The sequence below is a fragment of the Otolemur garnettii genome, unplaced genomic scaffold (assembly GCF_000181295.1).
Source record: "Otolemur garnettii isolate 467f Iridium unplaced genomic scaffold, OtoGar3 scaffold00093, whole genome shotgun sequence".
Lineage (NCBI taxonomy): Eukaryota > Metazoa > Chordata > Mammalia > Primates > Galagidae > Otolemur > Otolemur garnettii.
In genome coordinates this window covers 2098655-2105376 of record NW_003852488.1, presented here as the reverse complement: position 1 = coordinate 2105376, position 6722 = coordinate 2098655, and the positions used below count along the sequence as shown (strand labels likewise).

Here is a 6722-nt window from a genome sequence, read left to right as displayed (position 1 = left end):
CCTCCGCCTCCCAAGTAGCTGGGACCACAGGCGCCCACCACAACACCCGGCCATTTTTTGGTTGCAGCCATCATGGTTATTTGGTGGGTCCGGGCTGGATTCGAACCCGCCACCTTAGGTGTACGTGGCTGGCGCCTTAGCCACTTGAGCCACAGGCACCAAGCCAAGGTGAATGATCTTTACAAAGACAATTATGAAACTCTAAGAAAAGAAATAGCAGAAGACATTAACAAACAGAAGAACATACCATTATCTTGGCTGGGAAGAATCAAATTGTCAAAATGTCTATTCTACCCAAAGTTATCTACAAATTCAATGTAATCTCTGTTACAATACCAACCATACTTTGAACAAATGGAAAAAGTAGTACTTTGTTTTGTATGGAATCAGACAAAAACCCATATAGTGAAGACTATTTTTAGCAATAAAATCAAAGCAGGAGACATCACTCTACCAGGCTTCAGTTATATTACAAGTCCACAGTAAACACAACAGCATGGTACTGGCACAAAAATAGAAACATAGACATATAAAACAGAATAGAAAACCAAAAAATAAAACCAGTGTCTAGTTGCCATCTGATCTTGATAAACCAAATGAAAGCATAGAGTGGGGAAATAATCCCTATTCAATAAATGGTGCTGGGAGAACAGGATAACCACATTTAAAAGACTGACACTGGACCCACATCATTCACAACTTACAAGAATTGACTCACAATGGATAAAATATTTAAATCTAAGACATGAAACAATAAAAGTCCTAGAAGAAAGTGCAGGAAAAACTCCTAAGAATGTCGGCCTGGGGACAGATTTTATGAAGAAGACTTCAGTGGCAATAGTAACAACAACAACAAAAAAAAAATAAAGAAATGGGACTTAATTATACTAAAAAGCTTCTGCACAGCTAAGGACACAACAAGTAAAGCAAATAGACACTCTTTGGTAAGATATTTGCATGTTACAAATCTGACAAAGGGTTGATTACTAGAATCTACAGATAACTAATTCATAACTATATGAATCTACAGAAAAGGAGCAAACAATCCCATCTATTACTGGGCAAGAGACATGAAGAGAATCTTCTCTGATGAAGACAGATGAATGGCTAACAAACATTTGAAAAAAACTCATTATCCCTAATTATCAGAGAAATGCAAATCAAAAGCCCTCAGAGATATCACCTAACCCCAGTGAGAATAGCCCACATCACAAAATCTCAAAGCTGCAGGTGCTGGCACAGATATGCAAAGACAGGAACACGTTTACACTGCTGGTAGGACCACAAATTAATATAAGTATGGGGAAGCCTCAAAGAACTCAATTAGACCTCTCATTTGATTCTGCAATCCCATTACTGGGCATCTACCCAGAAGCAAAAACCATCATTTTATCATAAGGACATTTTCACTAAATTGTTTATCACATCTCAATTTACAATTGCCAAAATGTGGAAACAACCTAAATGGCCATCAACCCAGAATGGATTAACAAACTGTGGTATATATATTATAATATATATAGACTATTCAGCCATTAAAAAAGACGGAAGCTTCATATCTTTTGTATTAACCTGGATAGAGGTGAAACACATTCTTTTTATTTATTTTTTTTTTTTGAGACAGAGTCCCACTTTTTCACCTCAGTAGAGTGCTGTAGCATCATAGCTCACAGCAACCTCAAACTCTTGGGCTCAAGTGATCCTCTTGCGTCAATTTTTCCTTTTTAGTAGAACAGTTTCTCACTGTTGCTCAAGTTGGTCTCGAACTCCTGAACTCAAGCAATCCATCTGCCTCAGCCTCCCAGAGTGCTACAACTACAGGTGTGAGCCACCACACCCAACCAAAATACATTTTTTTTTTAGTAAAGTATCACAAGAATGGAAAAGCAAGAATCTAATGTACTCAATTCTATCATTGAAATAGTAGGCAACCTAATACATACCCACATAAGAGAAAAACTCAAATCAATTCAAGGTGGGGAGGTGGGGAAATGAGGGAGGGGGAAGAGGGGTGGAGGATAGGAGTGTGTGTGTTCCCACTTAATGGGCACAATGTTAATGTGTATAGCACACCTCTTGGGGGCTGGACACAATTATAAGTGGGACTCTACTTAAAAAATGTAAACATTGTAACCTAGTTCTTTCTATCCTCAAAATAACCTATAACAATAATAAGTAAATAAATAAATGGATAACACCAAGAGCATTGTAAAAGGATTCGGCATGAGGAAAGGAACTTTGAAGCTGTGAAAACAATCCAATTGGTATTCCTTAAAATTCAGATAATTGCCCAATCTGAGTTTTGAAGAACCACTACAAATTCTTGCTCTGGGTCACACTTTCTAAGTGTGTCATAAGTGTCATAAGAACACTGGTACAGCATTGGATGTGCTCTATGAAGTTGATGCTGCAGTAGTCGGGGTCTTCCCAGGGCATCGAGGCACATACTGGACAAACCAGATTTGGTATCCTTGCTGTGGAATAAATGCAATGTTCCAGAAGTCCTTCCTGATCAAATCTTCTCAAAACGATAAGGACAAGGAAAGGTGTAACAATTTGCAACATTTCTTGGCTAAAGGGACACATCCTTAGTGGTGGCCTTCACACCTTCCATGGTGTAATTCTGGTATTTAAAATAGGTAGCTACGTGGGCCAGGATCTTGGATAAGAAGAAATTCTTACAGCAGCCATGGCAAGACATCTCTGTGCTCTCCGTCCGCTGCTTGAGGTCCACAGCTCAGAGTCTAGGTGCCAGAGTGAAACAATAGACCCCACTGACAGGTTTCCTTGGCTTCAGACATTCCCACAGTCATGCACAGCAAAAGGTGTGTCCACAAGGCACCGGCACAGCCTTCTTGTATACCTCTAAGCACACCAGACACATGAAAGGGCCTAGGGGGGTGGCCATGTTCCCCAACATAGGTATATAAACTTCTGGGCCCCATTTGGATGTTAGGCAATCACTCTGTAATTTTCCCCATAGGTACATAAATTTGTAATCTCTTTCTCTTATTAATCTGCCTTGTTATGAGTTGATTTTTCAGTGAACCTTCAGGGGCAAATAGGAAGTTCTCCTTCTCCCCCACAATCACATGGTCAGATATCTATGTTAATCACACTTTGAGAAGTTATTAAGATGAGACATTGTTGAAAAATGATTTAAATACACGAAAACCTACCCTGATTTACGTTCACCACAGGGGATCGTGTGCCCTCACATAGACCTTAGTCTACATTGTAAGCCGTGGGTATTGATCATACATCTTTGGCTTTTCCGTTATCAAATTACAGTATTTATTTTTAGCATATCACAGGCAATAGTAGTGGAGGCTCCTGGGCTTGGTGCTAACAGTGTGGCACCCCTGTCCTGAAATAAATTTACATCAGCTTCACTTTTTTTTTCTTTTTTAGCTTTTTTAAGGAAATGTGACATTCTGGTCCCTACTAGTTCTTTTCTCAGATGTGGGGCTCCCTAAGCAACCTCAAATATTCTAACAGGGCCCTGTGCAATGCAAGGCCACTCACATTTGCCAGGCCACTCACACAAGTTCGCCTTTTCTCCCCAACAGGAGATTTCATAGCATACTCTTGACCTACTTAAAGAACTCGAAGCTCCTACAGTAAAAATACATGCATAAATATGTACCAGATGCACAGATCAAATTTAAGAGGAATAGATTATGGATATGGAACTGTCAACATGACCTTCACGATCACATTTTTTCATCCTCCCATGTGGTGTCCACCTGTAGTGCATTGTCAGTGGGTTTGGTTGAAACCCAGTAGGTTCTTGCTTTCAAAGTTGGCTTCATGCCTAAGGAATTTTTTTCAGCTTTGTTTTCAGCAATGTAACTGCCTATCGAACTAGAAAATATCTTTTAAAATAAATGCTTCTCCTTTAATAATTTGTCTGTAAATGAAAACTGTTTTAACCTTACCATTAGAAAGACTTCAGTTAGCCTCCTTCTTTTACCATTATCAACGTAACAAAAATTACATCAGGACAACTATAAGAGCCCAGGATTTTATTCTTAAAACTACTCTTCCATGTGAAAATGTTTCCTATAAAACATGTATCAAGCTTTTTGGAGTAAAATCTCAAAGAATTAAAAGATACAGATAGGACTAAGAAGAGAAGTACTGAACAAGGAATAAAAAGAACCTGGGTCACTACTAAGGTTCTCTTTGGACAAAAGAATACATGGCCTTTTCTCAAACACCCAGCCTTTTTGCCACACAGACATGGGAAGCAATTCTAGCAACCTACTCAGCTATTCATGAAGGGAACGTAGGTAAGGATGATTCAGTACAGCTTTGTAGATTTAGTGTTTCTCAAAGACAAATTCTGATCTTGCACTTACTTGTTTAAAAAAATTCATAGGAGTTCTCTGAATGTGGGTTCTCTGAAGTTCTTAAAACCAGACAATCTTCTTGATGCAATGGATGGAAATGGGAGTATTCCCCAGATGAGTCAATTATGTAATAAGAATATTGGAATCTTCTACTTTTTCATTTGCACAGCTAATGTTTACTAAAGGTATGCCAAGTATATGCTATGGTCTTTTATCTACACTCCTCTTCAAAATTTAGAACATGAATCTTATACTATTTAACTCAGAATGAAATAATAACAGAAACAAAAGCACCCCTTCAGAACGCATTAAACAAATTGAAAGATTCTTTCATATTAGTCACTGGCGCTCTACCTTGTCTAGATAACCTAATGTCCATCTTCTTCCCTGAACTCCCGACCATGGCAGCCTTTGTTCAGGCCCTCCATACTTCTTCCTGGATAATGACAACAGCCTTATATTTGTTCTTTCTGTCATCAGACTTGACCCCTTCAATCCATCCTTCCCACAGCAAATGATCTTTATGTAGCAAAAACCTAATACATCCCTCCTATACATTCCCCTTCCTGCGTAGCCTGGCTCTTGAGTAGGGAGCTCAGTGCTGGGATGACAGCAAGTGCCTGGACCAGAAAGCAAGTAGTAAAGTATATCCACAGGAAGAAGGAGCAATGAGCCTCAGAGACCCCTGAAAGCACCTCAAAGCAGAGAATCCATGAAGTGGATCATGGGTGCCTATGCAAGGAACCAAGGGGATACTGAGGAGTGAAAAAATGAGGTTCAATAAGGACAATAACTCTGAGAGACAGTGGACTTTTGTCCACCCAGAACCATGCTGGCTCCTTTTTCTAACTCTCCTTCTTTCCGTCTGCTCTGCTCACTTAGTGATTATAACTTGGTTAAAACTCATAGAATACGTAAATGCCTCTGAGAAAAACTATCCAAACTCTCCTTGGCTGACGTGAATCACCTGATGTGTTTTCTTACTACCCTGCTTTTATTTCAATCCCCACTTACCTGTTACTATAATTGTCAGTACAACTTCCCGATGATCCCTGGAGAGCAGTAAGTCCATATATTCTCAGCACATGTCACAGTGCCTGGCATCAAAACAATGCTTGATAATGGTTATGGAATGCTCACCCAGTGTCATTTCCTAAACCCAGACTTTTAAGAATTCTAGGACCTGACACCAGCACAGAAGTTATTCCTAACTAAATCCAGAATCTATCTCTGGCTTGGCTTACAGGTGCCTTCCTATGATCGGGGATAGTACTGTTGGGTAGTGAGTGACTCTGAGAGATGAACATTTATCAGAGAAGAATAATGTAACAAGGAAAGTCAAGTGATGTACTTTTGAGAAAACTTGATTGGAAATCAAAACTCCTGGCCTTTCATTTCTATTCTGCCACTGTATGACTTCAGGCAAATCATTTCTTTTCTCTGAGCCAGAGTTTTTCATTTCTAAAATGAAGAATTAGTATGAGATTATCCCTAAAGTCATTCCCAATTGTAATAGTTTATCATTCTACAGTAGAGTGTTCGTCCATATCTATTTTCCATCTTGAATTAAACTCAACACAGGCATTATCCTTGGTAACTCATCCCAAGTTGGTCCTTTGTATCACCCTTCCTTAACATCCATCACACACACAATCCACGGTAATTAAAGGTGCCAATATTTGCTGTTCCATTTTTAGGGACTTTTTGTCATAACCATGAAATTGAGTTAAATGTGAAATATGTGGCTAATACTGATGCATGATTTCCATAGATGACTGGTAGGCAGGAATTGGTCACACTAAATGTTGGTGATTTTCAAATTTGTATTTACCATTCTTGGCCAAAAAAAAGAATTGCATCATTTCATAGACTTCTCATATGCAAATATGCAAGCACAACTAGCACACAATCACTCCATTTAGAAGAAATCTACCATGGGGTTTAGCCATGAAAACCCACATGATGTGAATGATTGTTATTTCTAGGGACCAGTTGCACTGCAATCCTCAGTCTCTTTTTCTCTTTCATCACCTCTCCTCAGGCCATCTTCCAAGAACCTCAGTGTGGAAATACCCTTTCTTCAATTCATTGCTGATACCTCCTTTCCAAAACAGATGAAAACACAGGACTATTTCACTGAAACACTTTTCTCTCTCTATCATTCTAATTTATAACCTAGAAGAGACATTAAACATTATAGAGTGACAATTAGTCGGGCAAGTCAACAGAGTAACCATCACTTTTCAGTTGTATACATTTAAAAAAATATAACTAAGTAATTTTTAGTTGTTGTATAACTGCTAAACTGTATAATCCTGAGTAAGGAACTTTACCTCTCTGAGCCATATTTGAAATTAGGGAACTGGAATC

The 6722-nt window shown here is 38.8% G+C and overlaps 1 pseudogene; it reads right to left on the bottom strand.

Annotated features, from left to right (window-relative positions):
• Window positions 1-2313: 2313 nt before the first annotated feature.
• LOC100954735 lies at window positions 2314-2908 on the bottom strand (annotated as a pseudogene).
• Between the last annotated feature and the right edge of the window lie 3814 nt (window positions 2909-6722).